The sequence below is a fragment of the Bufo bufo genome, chromosome 5 (genome assembly GCF_905171765.1).
Source record: "Bufo bufo chromosome 5, aBufBuf1.1, whole genome shotgun sequence".
NCBI lineage: Eukaryota > Metazoa > Chordata > Amphibia > Anura > Bufonidae > Bufo > Bufo bufo.
Genome location: NC_053393.1, coordinates 98033326 through 98052135, shown reverse-complemented (window position 1 = coordinate 98052135; position 18810 = coordinate 98033326). Strand labels below are relative to the sequence as shown.

At 47.0% G+C, this 18810-nt stretch overlaps 1 protein-coding gene across 2 annotated transcripts in view; it reads right to left on the bottom strand.

The window, feature by feature from the left end:
• The window catches only part of LOC121001744, a 137387-nt gene that overhangs the window by 47787 nt on the left and 70790 nt on the right, over positions 1–18810 (bottom strand). The window lies entirely within an intron of this gene.

Sequence of the window (18810 nt, the reverse complement as noted above, 5' to 3'; positions counted from 1 at the left end):
CATCAGTCACATCAGGCAATGCTTCTTGCGAAAAGCAAACCCAGAACTGGTGTGTGTTTTTTATAGGGCAGAGCAGATGTAACCAACACCTCCAATCTCATCTTATTGATTGGACTCCAGTTGGCTGACACCTCACTCCAATTAGCTCTTGGAGATGTCATTAGTCTAGGGGTTCACATACTTTTTCCACCTGCACTGTGAATGTTTACATAGTGTGTTCAATAAAAACATGGTAACATTTAATTCTTTGTGTGTTATTAGTTTAAGCAGACTGTGATTGTCTATTGTTGTGACTTAGATGAAGATCAGATCACATTTTATGACCAATTTGTGCAGAAATCCATATCATTCCAAAGGGTTCACATACTTTTTCTTGCAACTGTATATATATAATTTTTTTACATTTTTTTTAAAATATATATATATATATATATATGTATTCCTATCAATATTTATAATATAGAACATATATATATATACACATTTTTATATATATTTTTATATTTTTTAATATATTTATATACACTGCTCAAAAAAATAAAGGGAACACAAAAATAACACATCCTAGATCTGAGTTAATTAAATATTCTTCTGAAATACTTTGTTCTTTACATAGTTGAATGTGCTGACAACAAAATCACACAAAAAAAAAACCCATGGAGGTCTGGATTTGGAGTCACACTCAAAATTAAAGTGGAAAAACACACTACAGGCTGATCCAACTTTGATGTAATGTCCTTAAAACAAGTCAAAATGAGGCTCAGTAGTGTGTGTGGCCTCCACGTGCCTGTATGACCGCCCTACAACGCCTGTGCATGCTCCTGATGAGGTGGCGAACGGTCTCCTGAGGGATCTCCTCCCAGACCTGGACTAAAGCATCTGCCAACTCCTGGACAGTCTGTGGTGCAACGCGATGTTGGTGGATAGAGCGAGACATGATGTCCCAGATGTGCTCAATTGGATTCAGGTCTGGGGAACGGGCGGGCCAGTCCATAGCATCAATGCCTTCGTCTTGCAGGAACTGCTGACACACTCCAGCCACATGAGGTCTAGCATTGTCTTGCATTAGGAGGAACCCAGGGCCAACCGCACCAGCATATGGTCTCACAAGGGGTCTGAGGATCTCATCTCGGTACCTAATGGCAGTCAGGCTACCTCTGGCGAGCACATGGAGGGCTGTGCGGCCCTCCAAAGGAATGCCACCCCACACCATTACTGACCCAATGCCAAACCGGTCATGCTGGAGGATGTTGCAGGCAGCAGAACTTTCTCCACGACGTCTCCATACTCTGTCACGTCTGTCACATGTGCTCAGTGTGAACCTGCTTTCATCTGTGAAGAGCACAGGGCGCCAGTGGCAAATTTGCCAATCTTGGTGTTCTCTGGCAAAAGCCAAACGTCCTGCACGGTGTTGGGCTGTAAGCACAACCCCCACCTGTGGACGTCGGGCCCTCATATCACCCTCATGGAGTCTGTTTCTGACCGTTTGAGCAGACACATGCACATTTGTGGCCTGCTGGAGGTCATTTTGCAGGGCTCTGGCAGTGCTCCTCCTGTTCCTCCTTACACAAAGGCGGAGGTAGCGGTCCTACTGCTGGGTTGTTGCCCTCCTACGGCCTCTTCCACGTCTCCTGATGTACTGGCCTGTCTCCTGGTAGCGCCTCCATGCTCTGGACACTACGCTGACAGACACAGCAAACCTTCTTGCCACAGCTCGCATTGATGTGCCATCCTGGATAAGCTGCACTACCTGAGCCACTTGTGTGGGTTGTAGATTCCGTCTCATGTTACCACTAGAGTGAAAGCACCGCCAGCATTCAAAAGTGACCAAAACATCAGCCAGGAAGCATAGGAACTGAGAAGTGGTCTGTGGTCACCACCTGCAGAACCACTCCTTTATTGGGGGTGTCTTGCTAATTGCCTATAATTTCCACCTGTTATCTATCTTATTTGCATGTGAAATTGATTGTCACTCCGTGTTGCTTCCTAAGTGGACAGTTTGATTTCACAGAAGTGTGATTGACTTGGAGTTACATTGTGTTGTTTAAGTGTTCCCTTTATTTTTTTGAGCAGTGTATATATAAATGTTTTTATTTTATTTTTTACTTTTATATATGTTTTCTTAATATCTACTAGAGTACTTTGGCATCTATTTTTTATCTAAAGTGTTAACTTTTATGATTTTTTATGATATAAAAAATGAATTTTTTTCTATTATGTTTATTAGCCTTGTCCCTCTCATACTGACATATACACTTAATTTTAGTTACATGTTTAAAATAGTTGAACAGTCATTCTTAGTTCATATCCACTCTATAATTATTTCTTTCCATCCAATATAGATACTTCAGCTCTGTACGGCGTTCTAAAGTATAGAAAATCCAAGCCTCTCTTTCATTAGCGTTCTTTTGACAGGAACCTTTAGCTAACCCCGCCCCTCCTGGTGTCTGCGGCTCATATGCCGGAAACCCGGACACAGTCCGAGGTGGAACGCACTTCTAGCTTATGCGTTCCAAAAACCGGAACTTTAGTCTCCGCCTGCCCGCGGTCCCACAGGTAACACTCTCCTGTTCTCCCTATGTTTTTTAATAGGGCCGACATCTGTACTATCCATTATTTACTACATCCTCTACATGTAATCATCTGTATGTTTTGTCATTTCTTTTTTTGTGTTAGCGACGTCACTTCTGGGACTGGAAGTGACAGTGACGAATTTTTTGACGCCAAAAACTTACTTTGTATATGGTTAATACCTCCACTGAACCTTGCTCCTGAGGAAGGGGTCTGTCATTCCTCGAAACGCGTTGAGCTTACCTAACGGATTTATTAAAGGAATATACCAGAAGTACAAAGTGTTGGACTGCCGTATCTTCCAGCGATTCTACAAGAGAGCCAGGCGAGGGAGGTGGTTGTTTTGGGTGTCTTGAGCTTTATCCCATCACACCCCTCCCTGGTGAAGTGAGTGTGGTGTATATCACCCGTATTATACGTATTCTTGAATACCTTTTAGTGTTTCTCCTTATGATACTATCTACCGGACGTCTGCACCAGATGTCAGATGGTCTAATCATATAGATATTGAATACTAATGGTTTTACTTTTTATTAGTAAGGGGTACTTATTTACTTCTAGTTTTTATCAATAAGTATACACAGCCCCCTACCTTATTGTATTTATCTCTTACGTATTTTATATTACCTTATATATTTTTTATACTAAGTGCATATTCCTTATATACATAATTTGGTAGCAGTTAGGCGCCACTTGGTGATTTTTTTCTCTTTTCTCTACTGGACCCTGAAACGCCAGTGTGAAAGTAGCCTAAGGACAGCCAGGTGCTGCCATAACCCGGACTGGCACTTAAACTCCGGTGACAATGTCATGCTGGATTATGGAAGTGTCCCCAGGGATGTCTGAGAACACATCCATGTTCCGACTAAAGAACTCCCTGACCTCCTGAGTCTGTTTAGAGGAGAGGCTGTCAGCAAGTTTTACTGTGGCAGCCGCCTCTCTTGCATCAGAGGGGCCGGTACCTCTTCTCCTAAAAAACAAGGCCGCGGGCTGGCTTTGGTACAGGTTTCCCTATCTTTCCACGGTTTGAGTAAATTCCCATGGTAAACATGCTCCGGCTTTCGCCACCCTGGCTGGTGTACCTTGTAGTTTACATCTCGAATTTTCTCGAGTACCTCGTAGGGCCCCATCCACCTAGCCAGGAACTTACTGTCCACAGTCGGCACCAGAACCAAAACCCGATCACCCGGGTTAAAGATCCAGACCCGAGCCTGCCGATTATAGACCCGACTCTGGGCTCACTGAGCTGCCTCCATATGCTCCTTAACAAGAGGCAACACTGTCGCTATCTGATCTTGCATCTGGGTAACGTACTCAATGACAATTTTATGTGGAGTGGGTTGTTGTTCCCACGCCTCTTTGGCCACATCCAAGAGACCGTGAGGGTGTCTGCCATATAGCAGTTCGAAGAGCGAGAACCCAGTAGAGGCCTGGGGTACCTCTCGCACTGCGAACATGATATAGGGCAGAAGGAGTTCCCAGTCCTTCCCATCTTTAGACACTACCTTTTTCAACATATTTTTTTATTATTGGTTAAACCATTCTACCAGATCGTCCGTTTGCGGATGTAAACGGACGTCTGTAGTTGTTTTATGTGCAGCAACTTACAGAGTTCCCTCATCACCTTGGACATAAAAGGGGTCCCATGGAGGGTCAGAACCTCTTTAGGTAGTCCTACTCGGGAAAACATCTCTTAACTCCTTAGATATGAGTTTAGCCGAGGTATGTCGCAGTGGCACCACCTCCGGGTACTGAGTGGCGTAGTCTAGAATGACTAAGATGTGTTGATGCCCTCTGGCGGACATCGGTACTGGGCCTATGAGGTCCATAGCTATTCGGTCAAACGGTACTTCGATAATCCGGAGAGGTACTAGGGGACTACGGAAATGTGGCTGGGGGCTAGTTATCTGGCAGTTTGGGAAAGACTTACAAAACTCTTCCACTTCTTTGAATATGCTGGGCCAGTAAACCTGCTGTAGAATATGATCCTGAGTTTTCTGTAGCCCCAGGTGACCCCCGAGAACGTGTTGGTGGGCTAGATATAACACAAGCTTGCGATAAGTCTTGGGGACCACCAACTGTTCAATAGGCTCACCCTGTAGTTGGTTTACCCGATACAACATATCCTGATGAACCACAAAACGGGGAAACACTGACTCTGCCCCTGGTTGTTGTGGTTTACCATCTACTATTAACACATTTTCCCAGTCGCGGGATAGGGTTGGGTCTGGACATTGGGCGGTACCAAAATTATCCCCGGAGACATTGAGGTCTTCCAATTCAGGACCCGGCGGAAAGTCCTCCATATCTCCCATCCTCACACTTAGCAGGGTTGTCTCCCCCTCTTCCACCGAAGTGGCGGTCACCCCTACCGTTGGCCCTTCGGTCTCAGGTTCCCAGGGTTCTGGTCTCCCCCCTGAGCCGGGCCACTCTGCTAGGGTTACCCCTGTCTCATGGGTATCAGTCACTCTCATAGCAGGCCACAGTGCCAGGAAGCCCGGGAAGTCTCTCCCTATTATAAGTTCGGATTGTAAATTTGGGGCAACTGCCACTTCGTGTTAGAGACACCAGGGCGATGGGATAGTCTTTTAAGTCTCCATGGATGCACATGACCTGACTTTCCAGCCAGAATACTCCGCTGGCCGTAGCAGGGGAGCCCTTACTAGGGACACCAGACTCCTTGAGTCCAGCAGAGCCTCCGCTGGAGTGTCTCCTACTTTCACCTGTCACAGGTGGTTTAGAGTTTTGGGGGTACCTGCTGCACACAGCTTCCTGGCATATAGCGACTGACGGTAGCCATATTTAGTATCCATGGTTTCCACCTGATGGTGACAGTCAGCTCTTACATGGCCCGGCTCCTGACACAGCCAGCAGACTATCGGAGCCAGGTCCGTAGAGGATACACCCCGGCTGGGTTTGGATGGTACAAGTCGCCGGGTCTGGGATTGAGATTTACAGGGTTTGACTGCCCCCCTCCCAAAAAAGCTCCCTGTAACAGTCTTAGTAGCCTCGTAGCGCTCCACCAGGTCCACCATTTCTAGTGCGTTGCCAGGAGACACCTGGTCGATACAATGCTGGAGAGGGGGTGGCAGAGCCCTCCAGAAGATATCAGCCAATAGTCTATCCAGCATAGCCGTGGGACTCAGCACATCAGGCTGTAGACACTTTTGCAAGAGGTGGAGTAAGTCATAATACTGGGTCCTCGCAGGCTCAGCCGGCTTAAACCCCCACTGATGTATCCACTGGGCCCAGACCAACACATTCACCCCCAGTCTTGCCAAAATCTCACCCTTTACTTTTTAGTAGTCGGCCGCTTGATCGTCCGTCAAGTCGAAATACACCCGCTGGGAATCGGATGCCAGGAATGGAGCGACGACCTCAGCCCACTGGTCACGGGGTAGCTTTTCCCTGATGGCCACTTTCTCGTACATCGCCAGGTAGGGTTTGATGTCGTCTGCGGGGGTCATCTTAGGAATCGCGCCCCGGACTGCTTTCCGGGCATCGTGTACGCTCAGGGTTGCTCCTGCTGTCTGCAAAGCAATCATGTGTTGTAGCAGCAGTCTCCTGCTGCTGTTTATTAGCCTCGCGTTGCTGCAGCTTTGTCTCTCACTGCTGCAGATTAGCCTCCTTCACAACAGCCTCCATTTTGTCATGGGGCACTGGTTGTAATACAGCTGGTTTAATGTACGACATACAACCGTGCCTGAAAAATGCAGAAACCAAAAATATTGGCGTTCACGCAAGCCTCACTGCTCTTGCCTGCATCCTCCACCAATTGTGGGGTTTCGCTCTGGTAGATAGGGTAAGCGGGAGCAGTACAGAGGCAAAATACAAGTTCTGAACTCAAAACGTCAGTGTTTATTCACACTTGAGGTAATTGCACAAAACAGCATGTACCTTTGCAGTATTGGTGCTAATTCACACACAATAGAAAGTTCATATAACACAAGTCACCTTGCTGGCAGTTCTGCCTCCAGTAGTCCACAGCAGGCTTTAGGGGCCTGTTTCCCCAGCGTGCGGCTCTCAGCCCTCCAGCACGGCACAAAGCCTCAGATCCCAAAAACAGAGACCTCTCTGCTGAGCCCAGCTGCCTATTTAAAGGGAGTCTGTCACCTCCATACCGCCATATAGGCATATTGTAACGGTCGCGTACACACACACACACACACAGGGGGAAGGGAAGTGACCACTGCGCTCCACCCTTACCCCTGGCCCTGCCTACTTGCCTCGCGAGTTCTAATGACAGGGGACAACTGGACGGCAATCCCTAACTTGGAATAAGTGCAGGGATGACAGACAGACAAACAACAGGACGTGAACGGACCGAGTCAATACCAGGAAAGCTACAAAGTACAAAGGGAGCAAGCAGAGAATTGTCAGGAGAAGCCGGGGTCATAAATACCAGGAGAGCAGCAAAGTACACAAGGAGCAGGCAGAGGATCGTCAGGAATTCAGCAGGAGGTAAGTACGCCAGGAAAGACCAAATCACAGGTGGAACCTAAATTAACAGGCAACCTGTGGCCAGCAGGCTGCCTGTATTTATAGTGGGGAGTGAGGGTCATGTGACGTGGCCAGCGTCACATGACCGACAGACCAACCAGTCGAGCACCGAGTGATCAGCTCGGCGCTCAAGGCAGACTTAGGAGCAGGGAGCCACCCAGCTAGTAACGCCGCCCTGGGAATGAGGTCAAACACAGATCCTCATTCCCAAAGCTAAGCAACAGGTCTGCGGGTAATGGGGGACCGAGTGCACCTTCGGAACCCCGTTACACATATACAGTGCTTACATGGCTCTGTAGCACACCTATACAGGATTGTAACGGTACCTTTGTTCTTTTCTTTAGACTTGCACAAGCAGGAAAAACTACGTTTAATTCACATGCAAATGAGCACTCGCAAGTGCCCAGGGGCGGCGTTCAGTGTGTAGGTGCCCAGGCTGCCCTGCCTTCTTTTCACTTTACTCCTCCCCAGCCTCTGCCTTTGCCCTATTGATGAGGCAAGAGACTTGGAGGGTGGGCAAAGGCAGAGGCTGGGGAGGAGTAAAGTGAAAAGAAGGCAGGGCAGCCTGGGCACCTACACACTGAACGCCGTCCCTGGGCACTTGCGAGTGCTCATTTGCATATGAATTAAACTTCGTTTTTCCTGCTGGTGCAAGTCTTAAGAACACATGACGTACCGGTACGGAATGTTTCCCGAGTCCTTAAGGACACATGATGTACCAGTATGTAATGTGTTGTTCCGATCACCGCCGCCCGGTGGTCATGTTACTTTCCCCGCACGGTGAACGCCATAAAAAAAAATAAAAAATATGAGGAAATTGAAATTTTGCCGACCTTACTTCCCAAAAAAGGTAATAAAAGTAATCAAAAAAGTCGCATGTACGCCAAAATAGTACCAATCAAACCGTCATCTCATCCCACAAAAAATGAGACCCTACCTAAGATAATCGCCCAAAAACTGAAAAAAACTATGGCTCTCAGACTATGGAGACACATGATTTTTTTTTTTCAAAAATGAAATCATTGTGTAAAACTTACATAAATAAAAAAAATAGTATACATATTAGGTATCGCCGCGTCCGTGACATCCTGCTCTAAAAAAAATACATGATCTAACCTGTCAGATAAATGTTGTAAATAACAAAAAAAAAAAAAAAACGGTGCCAAAAAACTATTTCTTGTTACCTTGCCTCACAAAAAGTGTAATATAGAGCAACCAAAAATCATATGTACCCTAAACTAGTACCAACAAAACTGCCACCCTATCCCATAGTTTCTAAAATGGGGTAACTTTTTTGGAGTTTCTACTCTAGGGGTGCATCAGGGGGCTTCAAATGGGACATGGTGTCAAAAAAAACAGTCCAGCAAAATCTGCCTTCCAAAAACTGTATGGCATTCCTTTCCTTCTGCGCCCTGCCGTGTGCCCGTACAGCAGTTTACGACCACATATGGGGTGTTTCTGTAAACTACAGAATCAGAGCCATAAATATTGAGTTTTGTTTGGCTGTTAACCCTTGCTTTGTAACTGGGAAAAAAATATAAAAATGGAAAATCTGCCAAAAAAGTGAAATTTTGAAATTGTATCTCTATTTTCCATTAAATCTTGTGCAACACCTAAAGGGTTAACAAAGTTTGTAAAATCAGTTTTGAATACCTTGAGGGGTGTAGTTTCTTAGATGGGGGTCACTTTTATGGAGTTTCTACTCTAGGGGTGCATCAGGGGGGCTTCAAATGGGACATGGTGTAAATAAACCAGTCGAGCAAAATCTGCCTTCCGAAAAACATACGGCGCACCTTTCCCTCTACGCCCTACTGTGTGCCAGTACAGTAGTTTACGGCCACATATGGGGTGTTTTTGCAAACTACAGAATCGAGGCAATAAATATAGCATTTTGTTTGGCTGTTAACCCTTGCTTTGTTACTGGAAAAAAATTGATTAAAATGGAAAATTTGCCAAAAAATCTAAATTCTGAAATTTTATCACCATTTTCCATTAACTCTTGTGGAACACCTAAAGGGTTAACGACGTTTGTAAAACCAGTTTTGAATACCTTGAGGGGTGTAGTTTCTAGAATGGGGTGGTAGAATTTTTGGGTGGTTTCTATTATGTAAGCCTCACAAAGTGACTTCAGACCTGAACTGGCCCTAAAAAGTGGGTTTTTGAAAATTTCGTAAAATTTTCAAGATTTGCTTCTAAACACGTTCTGTCCTCCTCCAGCTGTCTCTAATTAATAAATGGAGCCATCCCTGCCATGCCTCACTGCAGTATTGAACTCTATCACCGTCTTTGTCACGAGGGTATCAAGAGCCACGTCTGACTCCGTTATACCCGGGGTCAGGAAGTCGCAGCGGGTGGCTGTGCGCTCTATATCTAAAGATCACAGTGTTTCTTAGTGATTGTTTTCTGTGTTTGCCTTGCTATCCTTTTTGTCTCTCTCAGGGATCCGTAGCTTCTCCTCCTCAGCTGTTTCTTGTCTGCCACTCCCTACCTCCTTATATTCTCCCCTCACACTTCTCTAGTTGCCAGTTATAGAGCTTCCTGCCTGGACATCTATACTGACCCACTGGAGTGGTTAATCCTGGTTGTCGTTCCTGAGTGCTACCCTCCGGATCCCTGTTGGGCTTATTGTTGTCTCCTGTTGTCGCCCACCTGGGAATATATGTTGAGTCTGTGTTGTCTGTCCTCCCCTTGGTGTTTTCCCTTAGAGTTAGTGGTGCGGACTAGTGTTCCCATCGCCCTGTTCACTACCTAGGGCTCAGCTCAGGGAAAGCCAGGGCTTTAGGCACGTGATCGGCGTACGGGTGAGGAACCCGTCTAGGGACGTCAGGGCAGCCAGGTGCCAGCCGCCAGGTGAGTCAGGGGTCACCATCTTCCCTCTCACTTGGGCAGGGCCTTCCTCGTTCCCTCCCTCTGTGTCACGTATGTGATAGCCACGCCGACCGTGATATTATAACTGGCCCTTACTTTTTGAGAAAAAAAATAAATAAAATTTTTATAATTTTTTGTTTGTTGTTTTTTTTTTTTCTCTCTCTACTTAGAATCCAATATGGATCCTATTGATGCCTTGGCAGAACAGCTTCAAAGCCTGTCTTTGGAGGTGGCAGGATTGAAGGCGTCTGTTCTCCAACAACAGCAGCAAATGCAGCAGACCGCACCCCCAGCGGTTGCTATGGGTAACCAGGTTGTCACTGAACCCAAGGTTGCTCTTCCCGACAGATTTTCTGGGGGAAGGGACAAATTTGCGACGTTCCGTGAGGCCTGCAAATTATATTTTAAGTTGCGCCCTTACTCCTCAGGTCATGAAGAACAGCGGGTAGGGATTGTCATTTCCCTGCTTCAGGGGGATCCGCAATCCTGGGCGTTCTCGTTACCCCCTGGTTCTCAGGCTCTTCGGTCAGTGGAGGGATTTTTTGGGGCTTTGGGTCTCATATATGATGACCCTGACCGAGTCGCCCTGGCTGAGTCGAAGTTACGGAGACTCCTACAGGGAGATCGGTCAGCAGAGGAATATTGCTCAGAGTTCCGTAGGTGGGCTACGGATACTCAGTGGAACGACCCGGCTCTCAGGAGTCAGTTCTGCTCTGGGTTATCTGAAAGGGTTAAGGATGCACTGGCGCTGTATGAGACCCCCCTTTCCCTTGATGCTGTTATGTCCCTCTCTATCAGAATAGATAGACGTCTTAGGGAGAGATCGAAAATTCCGGAGCAATTGGTTACCTCTCCCAAGCAACAGTCAGCCTGTACTGACTTAGATGAGCCTATGCAGCTAGGCGGAACTTCTCGTCAGGTCCGTCCTCCCGAGGTTCGCCGTAGGGGGGGGGCTTGTTTTTTCTGTGGGGGGAGGGGTCATTTCATTAATGTCTGTCCCTCCTTTCTCAAAAACAAAAGACCGTCGGAAAACTACTAACCCCGGGCTGTGCGGAGGATGTCAGCCGGGGGGTATACGTTTCCTCCATACGAACATCTCAATTTGTGTTACCAGCGGTCATTGTTTTTGGTGTTAAGACGGAGTCTATTTCTGTTTTTCTAGACAGTGGAGCAGGGGTAAACTTGATTGATGCCCATTTTGCCCGCACTATGGGTTTGTCTCTCTGTACGCTGCAGAGACCTATTCCCGTATTCGCTATAGATTCTGCTCCTCTGTCTCAGAGAAACCTCACCCACATTGTTCGTAATTTACACTTCGGGTAGGGGACCACCATAATGAGTGTCTTTCATGTTACGTTCTGGAGGGCCTTCCCTCTCCGGTGGTATTGGGTCTTCCCTGGTTGGTAGCGCACAATCCTGTGGTGGATTGGCAGGCCAGGGAGATATTGGAGTGGAGTGAGCATTGCAGAGAGAATTGCTTAAATAACAATTGCTTAATCGCCTCCATAGCTTCCCTACCTACATTTATTTCGGACTTTGAGGAAGTTTTTTCTGAAAAGGGTTGTCAGAAACTACCACCTCATCGTCCTTATGATTGCCCGGTTAACCTGATTCCCGGGGCAAAATTACCCAAGTCCAGGTTGTATAATCTTTCGGGTCCCGAGAGACAAGCCATGAATGATTATATCTCTGAGAGTCTGGCTAAGGGACACATCAGACCCTCTTCTTCACCCGTGGCTGCAGGGTTTTTCTTTGTTAAAAAGAAAGATGGGGGCCTGCGTCCTTGCTTAGATTTCCGTGAGTTAAACCAGATAACCATCCGTGACCCATACCCTCTTCCTCTCATTCCTGACCTTTTTAATCAGATTGCGGGTGCTAAGTGGTTCTCCAAACTTGATCTTAGGGGGGCCTAACAATCTGATTCGTATCAGGGAAGGGGATGAGTGGAAGACAGCTTTTAACACCCCTGAGGGGCATTATGAAAATCTAGTTATGCCTTTCGGTCTGACCAATGCCCCTGCTGTCTTCCAACATTTCGTTAATGATATTTTTAGTCATCTCATCGGCAGGTTTGTAGTCATATACCTAGATGATATCTTAATTTATTCGGCTGATCTGAAAACACATGAGGTGCATGTCAGGCAAGTACTGCAGGTCCTACGGACGAATAAATTATATGCGAAAATTGAAAAATGTGTCTTCGCTGTTCAGGAATTACAGTTCCTGGGATATCTATTATCTGCTTCAGGTTTCCGCATGGATCCTGGGAAGGTCCAGGCAATTTTAGATTGGGATCTTCCTGAGAACCTTAAAGCCCTACAACGGTTTTTGGGTTTCGCTAATTTCTATAGAAAGTTCATTAAAAATTATTCAGTGATCGTTAAACCCCTTACCGACATGACTAGGAAGGGGACGGATTTTTCCAAATGGTCTGACGCCGCTAAAGATGCATTTTCCTCTCTAAAGGAGAGGTTTACCTCGGCACCTGTTCTAATTCAACCTGATGTCTCCCAGCCTTTTATTGTCGAGGTAGATGCGTCAGAGGTGGGAGTGGGAGCTGTATTGTCTCAGGGTCCGTCTCCTGGCAAATGGCGTCCTTGCGCTTTCTTTTCCAAAAAATTATCTTCTGCGGAGAAGAATTATGATATTGGAAATAGGGAACTGTTGGCGATTAAACTGGCGCTTGAAGAGTGGTGTCACTTCTTAGAGGGAGCAATCCACCCTGTCACGGTGATTACGGATCACAAGAACCTTCTGTACCTAGAATCGGCTAAGCGTCTCACCCCTAGACAAGCTAGGTGGTCGCTATTCTTTACCAGATTTAACTTTGTAATCACCTATCGTCCTGGGGCAAAAAATACCAAGGCAGACGCATTATCTCGTAGTTTCCCTGGAGGGGGTAATGTTTGTGATCCGGTACCTATTTTACAAAGAGGAGTGGTTGTCTCTGCTGTACACTCTGTTCTAGAGGGAAAGGTGTTAGAGGCTCAGGGGGACGCCCCGGCCTCTTGCCCCTCAGAGAAATTGTTTGTACCGTTAAACCTGCGTATTGAATTATTAAAAGAACATCATAATTCGGCACTTGCTGGACACCCGGGTAGTAAAGCAACCTTGGAGCTTTTATCTCGTCGTTTTTGGTGGCCAAGGTTGCGTCAGGATGTAATGGATTTCGTGTCTACTTGTTCTACTTGTGCACGCGCGAAAGTCTCTCATACACGTCCAGCAGGGTCTTTATTGCCACTTTTCATCCCCAATAGGCCATGGACACATCTGTCAATGGATTTCATCACTGACTTACCGTTGTCGGCGGGTAAAACAGTTATCTTGGTAGTAGTAGACAGGTTTAGCAAAATGGTACACTTTATTGCGCTACCCGCACTTCCTAATGCTAAAACTCTCGCTCAGGTGTTTATCAGTGAAATCGTGAAGCTTCACGGGGTCCCTTCCGATGTGGTTTCGGATCGGGGAACCCAGTTTATTTCTAAGTTTTGGAAAGCTTTTTGTTCCCGTTTGGGGGTTCACTTGTCCTTTTCCTCAGCTTTCCATCCTCAGTCGAATGGACAGACTGAGCGTACCAACCAAAACCTAGAAACATATTTAAGGTGTTTTGTGTCTGAAAACCAAGAGTTGTGGTCATCATATTTACCGTTAGCTGAGTATGCCATAAATAATCATTATCAGGAGTCCACTGGCAAGTCACCATTCCTTGGTGCATACGGTTTTCATCCCCAATTTTGTACTTTCAAAGAGGGGGGGTCTTCTGGGGTTCCCGAAGAGGAAAGGTTTTCTTCATCTCTTTCATCGGTATGGCAGAAGGTGCAAGTTAACTTGAAAAAGATGAGTGGTAAATATAAATGCATGGCCGATAAGAAACGGTCGCCAGGTCCGGACCTAGGAGTGAATGACTATGTGTGGTTGTCTACTAGGAATATTAAGTTGAAGGTTCCTTCTTGGAAACTGGGTCCTAGGTTCATTGGTCCCTATAAAATAGTAGCCGTCATTAACCCTGTGGCTTTTCGCCTGGAGCTACCTCAGACTTTTAAGATCCATAACGTCTTCCATAAATCGTTACTCAAGAAGTATGTTCCACCTCTAGAACCATCGCCGCTGCCACCTCCTCCTGTCATTGTGGCTGGTAATCTGGAGTTTAAAATAGCCAGAAGTGTTGATTCTCGTCGGGTCCGCCGCTCTCTTCAGTATCTGGTGCATTGGAGGGGTTACGGTCCCGAGGAAAGAATGTGGGTTCCAGCGTCAGAGGTAAACGCCAACAGGTTAATTCAGACTTTCCATGCCTCTCATCCGGAGAGACCTGGTCCTGAGTGTCCGGAGGCCCCTCGTGAAAGGGGGGGTACTGTCACGAGGGTATCAAGAGCCACGTCTGACTCCGTTATACCCGGGGTCAGGAAGTCGCAGCGGGTGGCTGCGCGCTCTATAGCTAAAGATCACGGTGTTTCTTAGTGATTGTTTTCTGTGTTTGCCTTGCTATCCTTTTTGTCTCTCTCAGGGATCCGTAACTTCTCCTCCTCAGCTGTTTCTTGTCTGCCACTCCCTACCTCCTTATATTCTCCCCTCACACTTCTCTAGTTGCCAGTTATAGAGCTTCCTGCCTGGACATCTATACTGACCCACTGGAGTGGTTAATCCTGGTTGTCGTTCCTGAGTGCTACCCTCCGGATCCCTGTTGGGCTTATTGTTGTCTCCTGTTGTCGCCCACCTGGGAATATATGTTGAGTCTGTGTTGTCTGTCCTCCCCTTGGTGTTTTCCCTTAGAGTTAGTGGTGCGGACTAGTGTTCCCATCGCCCTGTTCACTACCTAGGGCTCAGCTCAGGGAAAGCCAGGGCTTTAGGCACGTGATCGGCGTACGGGTGAGGAACCCGTCTAGGGACGTCAGGGCAGCCAGGTGCCAGCCGCCAGGTGAGTCAGGGGTCACCATCTTCCCTCTCACTTGGGCAGGGCCTTCCTCGTTCCCTCCCTCTGTGTCACGTATGTGATAGCCACGCCGACCGTGATAGTCTTGAGGACAGCCATACAATTAAATTCAGGAGGACATCTGCAACTGCTGGCCAGATACATAAATACCTGATGCTCCCAGCATTAATTACAGCTGAGAGCAGCAGATTATGTACCTAGCCAGCGGCAGTGAGGAGGGCTTGGATAACCCACTGGTCATTGGTTCCCTGGGAAATTTCTCTCTTGGGTCTATGATCAGTCCATGCCTACTGGTCACCTTATTTTGGACCATTTACACTCTGGCCACATTATACACATAGTGATTCAGGTTCTAGTGATTGGATGGGATCTCAGTAATTTTCATGTATCACCTATTCTGTGGATAGGAGACGGATGTCATTTGTGGTAAGCCCATTTAAACAAGATGATTATACCTTACTTATTATATACCAAATACATAACAAATACACCCAGTAGATGGCAGCATCACCTGCAGATAAAGCATATAGCTGAGGTTGTCATTTTATTTGTAAGACCTGTAAATGGAGCTCGTTATATGCACATTATAGATGTCCCTCTGTATAGCATCACTCTCCCATGACAGTGAAGCAAAGTGCACATCTCCAGTAATTTCCAAGAGTATATCCCAAAAACATGTCTAAATTATGCATTAGGAATCACTACTCTTTTTTTGCTATAATTTAGCACATGATTTAGCAATAGCCGCTCTAGGCTATATATTAGGGCTGCATTTGAAATGTGTTTGTTGGCTGGTTTTGAAATTTCGAGCCCTAACCATGAGGAGTGAGTTCAAACATGGATAACATTTTTGGAATAAAAAAAAAACAAAAAAAAACAGTCGTGGGGACGTGACCAGCCGCACGCAGTGAGAGCTCAGCAAGACTTCCATCTATTCCTCCCTTTTTGGTCTGGCTGCTATACCCCACACTGGTCTGCCACCATCACAGTGACCTCCACATGCGAAGAGAAACATTTTGAGCCGCTTCGGGGGCCAAATGGACACCATACCATTTGCGGCCTACCCGAGGTGGAGCCTGAGTGAATCCCCGGCCTGTAGTTTCGGCTACGCGTGGTGACGCAACATCCATCCGGAGGTATCTCGGACTTCGGCCTTGATAGTGAGCACCCCCCCCCACATCCCTCTCCTAGCAGCGGTTCACCTTCCCGCAGACGCCTGCACTGTAGCAGATGGGTATAACACCACGTGAGGCGACCTTCTGCTCTGCGGGCCTACAGACTTCCCTTGGTGGCACATAGCCAATCTAGAGCCACCACAACCCACAGTGGCATTTGGGGGCCGCAACATTTACCACCATTTACGGACACACAGGGGCTATCCTTTTGAAGTGTTAAAGATGTGTGAATTTTATTCTATATTTTTTGTATATCTAGGACTGTAATGAGTTAAACTTTTTCTACTCCAAGTGCCTCCCCCCCCCATCCCTCTCTTTGTTTCAAGGCTGGAGAGAAAAGGGGGGGGGGGGCAAAGAGCTGGGCTGTAAGAAGTGTCTGATTTCTCATCTTCTTGCAGGTGTCCCATAGAGTGTGGTAGAGATGCGTAAGCCAATCATATGGCTTGATGATATATATTATTTACTGCCTATAGAGAAGCACCTCTTTGAAGTGTCACATATGACGTATGCAGTATTATTGTTAGATTGTCCGCCATTCCAAAATGGCGATGGTAACGAGATGTTTACATTAGTTCACATTCCAAAGTGGTATTCACTGCGCAAATGCAGGTGAATAATCTCCTCTCTCTTATCTCTTCTTCCTTTTTGACCAATGAAACAATGTTTAAGCCTCAGTGAGGACTGCCCTCTTCTGAAGATGTATAATACGGCTTACCTGATTTAAAAAAAGTTAGAGATTGCTTTGACCAACTTCTGTGTCAGTGTTCAGTCTCTCAGCCACGCGTGGATATTAACCCTTGGGGGGGTACATTGATCCGGAACACCAGAGTGTATCTAAAATGCCCTAATTTAGGGCTGCTTTAACAAATGGCCCCAACGTGGGGCCCCAAGGGCGAATGTAGCATCAAACAGCTGACAAGATGGGCCCCTGAGCTTGACGAACGGCAGAGGGGAGAGGATTGCAACCTCAAAGAAAGGTGAGAAAACTTTTTATCTCATCTGCCTTTCTGCTATTTACTTCGTCATGTTCAGATAGCTCAGTCCGCTGTGGGGTGGTACCCATGTAAGTATAGTAGTCGGCTGTAATGCTGAAAGCCTGGGGTCCATAGAACCATAGTCTGAAATTATACTCTGGTGTGTATATGTTTTGTGTGTGATATATGCGAGGAGTGAGTTGAGCACAGACGGTAAAACCACAGACAAAGGGAGGGGACCGTAACCTACTGGTTTGGAAGGGGGCGCTGTAGCGCTGAGGTGTGGGACAAAGGAACTCCGGCTGACCTGACCAGGAAGACGTGTAGAGCCGTATGACCTTTTTTGATCTAAATGGAAGACTGCAGAGACTACCTGACCTGACCCTAGGAAGATGGTAGAACCTCTCATGACCTTTTTGATCTAATGGAAGACTGCGGTGATATTCTCTACCTGACCTGACCCCCAGGAAGATGCGACGGAGCCCGGCCTGACCCCTGGTTTTGGGGAAGACGTGCGGGGAGTCCCGGCTGACTAGTCAGACGTGATAGTCAGATTTGAGCAAACCAGTGGGGAGGGTCAATCCTTTGTCTGCGGAGGAAAGGGTTAAAGGTGCTGATCACTCCTCTGTTTTGTGTGTGTCAGTTTGTAATACTGTTGTTAAGATGGGTCAGTCCCAGTATTATAAAGAGGGAGATTATAGGATGTGATATGGAGAATTGAAAGTTAAAATGTGACAAAGAATGTTAGAGAAGTGTGGCCCCGGAGAGAAGGTCGCCCGGCTGGCAACAGGGATGAAAATCTGTAAGAAACTGAAGTTAGAGCTTACAGACTGAGGGCATCAGAACTCCAGTGATGTCGATTTATGGCAACTGGAGGGACAAAAAGATGGTCAGTTAATGGAACTGTGAAATAGAGAGATTTACTTTCCCCCCGCCTTCACACAGAAACATTCCTGAGATAAGAAGAGCAGGAAAATGGGGGCAGAAAATCGTATTGAGTAAGTGATGTTATATGTGTAATATTATTATTAGGGGTGCACCGAAATTCCGGCAGCCGAAAATATCGGCCGAAAATGCACCTAATCCACTTCGGCCGATATTGTTACATATCGGCCGAAAATATGGAGTGTGGGATTTGTCACCCACCATCTGCGGGCGGGCGGTTTACTTTGTCACTGCATCTTTATTTTACCTTACAATCGTGAGGCTCCAGTAACTAACAACTCTGCAGGCAGAGCGGAGGCTGGCGTAACGTCACTTACGCACGTGACGCGCCTGCTCCGCCTCCTTCATTCATAAAGTGGGCGGAGCAGGTGCGTCACGTGAGTAAGTGACGTTACGCCGCCCTCCGCTCTGCCTGCAGAGTTCTTACTGGAGCGTCACGATTGTAAGGTAAAATAAAGATGCAGTGAGTGATGCTGTGAGCAGCAGGGCCGGGGCTGTTATGGGTAGGGGGATCGGTCTATGGCACTGCTATGGGGAGGGGGGATCTGTGCACTGTTATGGGGAAAGGGATCTGTGCACTGTTATGGGGAAAGGGATCTGTGCACTGTTATGCCCATAACAGTGCACATATCCCCTTTCCATAACAGTGCACAGATCCCCCTCTCCATAACAGCGCCACCCACAGATCCCCCTCTCCATAACAGCGCCACCCACAGATCCCCCTCTCCATAACAGCGCGACCCACAGATCCCCCTCTCCATAACAGCGCCACCCACAGATCCCCCTCTCCATAGCGCCACCCACAGATCCCCCTCTCCATAACAGCGCCACCCACAGATCCCCCTCT